The 2,576-nt window shown below is 44.1% G+C and overlaps 1 pseudogene; it reads left to right on the top strand.

Moving 5' to 3' along the window:
• Positions 1–306: 306 nt before the first annotated feature.
• Positions 307–416, top strand: LOC137554791 (U2 spliceosomal RNA; annotated as a pseudogene).
• The last annotated feature ends 2,160 nt before the right edge of the window (positions 417–2,576 follow it).

Below are 2,576 nucleotides of genomic sequence, written 5' to 3'. Positions count from 1 at the left end.
TAGCTTCTAAGGGTAACAATGGTTAATGTGTATATATTCAGCAGTGATGCACTGGGAGACATCTCAAGCTCACTCCAACCTGAATTATTGCAAATTCTTTCTGTTTTAAGAAAGCAAACTTTTGTTTTTCTTAGCATTTTAGTAAGGTGGCTTTTAGGACCATTGTAGTCCCTTACACATTCCAATGAGTTCTGGGTCACCAGGAGCTTGCTGGTTAGTCTGTACCTCTCGGTGTTACAAGCCCTACCCCATAGAGCCAAATTAATCCATTCCATGCACTGATGAGGATCAAACAATCCAAAACAGATCGCTTCTCGGCCTTTTGGCTAAGATCAAGTGTAGTATCTGTTCTTATCAGTCTCAGGGAGGCATGTTACTGGGAACCCCGGCCTGGTCACCCGGGGGAAGGACGCCTTGAACGAGTTGATTGAGGGGAGATGGGAACCTCTGATCCTCTAGTAAACATGTCCGTCCTGGTTTCATCAACTCCCCAGAGGCTGACTGAATGGATCTACCATGATCGAAGCTGAAGGGCTGAGGGCTTTGCTTAGGCGTACTGCCCCTGGAAGTGGCGCTCCAGGAGTACCTGAAAAAACCTGGGATGTGGCAGATCCCAGGCGAAAGTATGGTGCTTTGGTCTGTACTGCCCATATGCATTGCTGACTAACGCAGCTCCCCGGCCTTTTGGCTAGGGAGAGTGCGGAATTTTTATAACTCCGCCGCAAGGTCGGGGCCAGCTTGCTGGCACCATGGACTTGTCCCCTGGGGACTTCGGTCCCCTGCCCCGGCTCCCTCTCGGGGGAGCCACGGACCATGTGGGATGCCACAGGGCCAGGCCCTGTGGGTAACCACAGGGCACGTTGGGGTCCTCCAATCCTTCGGGTGTCGTGCGCAACAGGAGCCAAGAAAGCTAAAAAAAAAAATCCGAAACAGTCTGTATGCATGTTGGATTATTATGGCTCTGTACAAATTAACAAGCTGACACATCATTGCATTCCAGCGGCTCTGGAGGTGTGTTTCGATTCTAAGGGTAACAATGGTTAATTTGCATATATTCAGCAGTGATGCACTGGGAGACATCTCAAGCTCACTCCAACCTGAATTATCGCAAATTCTTTCTGTTTTAAGAACGCAAACTTTTGTTTGTCCTGGTTATTAAAATGTTTAAAATATTACCCTAATACAATGTATGGCACCAATATTTTATTTGGAAATAAAGGTGCATTTTTTAAATTGTATCCATCACTAATTATTACAAGCCCATAATTTCATTAGGTAACTATGTTTTTTTTAATTTGTCATATTTTTTTTATATGCATATAATTTATTAAGGTAGCGATTGGGGAGGGGTGGGGGAGACGGAAAGGGTGTAATTTTAAGTGTAAATATGTGTCTTTTTTATTAAAATAAGTGAATGCAGGTGTAATTTTACTATATGCCACAACATGCATTATTTCATATTAGCGTACTATAAGTAATGCGTCGAAGTGTTACTCCGGTAGTTAGAATGACGCAGGCATTTCATTGATGCCGGCGATCATTGACACGGGAACTTAGATTAATGGATGGGAACTGCATTCCCATTCATCTCCCCTCCAACGGGCGGCGTCAAGTACTCGCGGGAGGTCACCGAGTGATCGGTGACCTCCCGCTGCAACAGACGAATATCTACGTAGAGCTGACATTTGAGCTTCCTGGCTATTTAAACATATTCTATTCTAGATGGGTGCAGATATATATATATACAGTGGGTTGCAAAAGTATTCGGCCCCCTTGAAGTTTTCCCCATTTTGTCATATTACTGCCACAAACATGAATCAATTTTTTGTTGAAATTCCACATCAAAGACCAACACAAAGTGGTGTACACATGAGAAATGGAACGAAAATCATACATGATTCCAAACATTTTTTACAAATAAATAACTGCAAAGTGGTGTGTGCATAATTATTCGGCCCCCTTTGATCTGAGTGCAGTCAGTTGCCTATAGACATTGCCTGATGAGTGCTAATGACTAAATAGAGTGCACCTGTGTGTAATCTAATGTCAGCACAAATACAGCTGCTCTGTGAGGGCTTGAGAGGTTGTCTAAGAGAATATTGGGAGCAACAACACAGTTAAGTCCAAAGAACACATAAGACAGGTCCAAGACAGGTCAGGGATCAAGTTATTGAGAAATTTAAAGCAGGCTTAGGCTACAAAAAGATTTCCAAAGCCTTGAACATCCCAAGGAGCACTGTTCAAGTGATCAGTCAGAAATGGAAGGTGTATGGCACAACTGTAAACCTACGAAGACAAGGCCATCCACCTAAACTCACAGGCCAGACAAGGAGAGCGCTGATCAGAAATGCAGTCAAGAGGCCCATGGTGACTCTGGACAAGCTGCAGAGATCTACAGCTCAGGTGGGAGACTCTGTCCATAGGACAACTATTAGTAATGCACTGTACAAAGTTTTATGGAAGAGTGGCAAGAAGAAAGGCATTGTTAACAGAAAGCATAAGAAGTCCCATTTGTAGTTTGCCACAAGCCATGTGGGGGACACAGCAACCATGTGGAAGAAGGTGCTCTGGTCAGA

Source organism: Hyperolius riggenbachi, chromosome 2 (genome assembly GCF_040937935.1).
Source record: "Hyperolius riggenbachi isolate aHypRig1 chromosome 2, aHypRig1.pri, whole genome shotgun sequence".
In the NCBI taxonomy this organism is placed as follows: Eukaryota; Metazoa; Chordata; class Amphibia; order Anura; family Hyperoliidae; genus Hyperolius; species Hyperolius riggenbachi.
The sequence above is the reverse complement of the archived record's forward strand: the minus strand, read 5'-3'. Positions and strand labels throughout refer to the sequence as shown.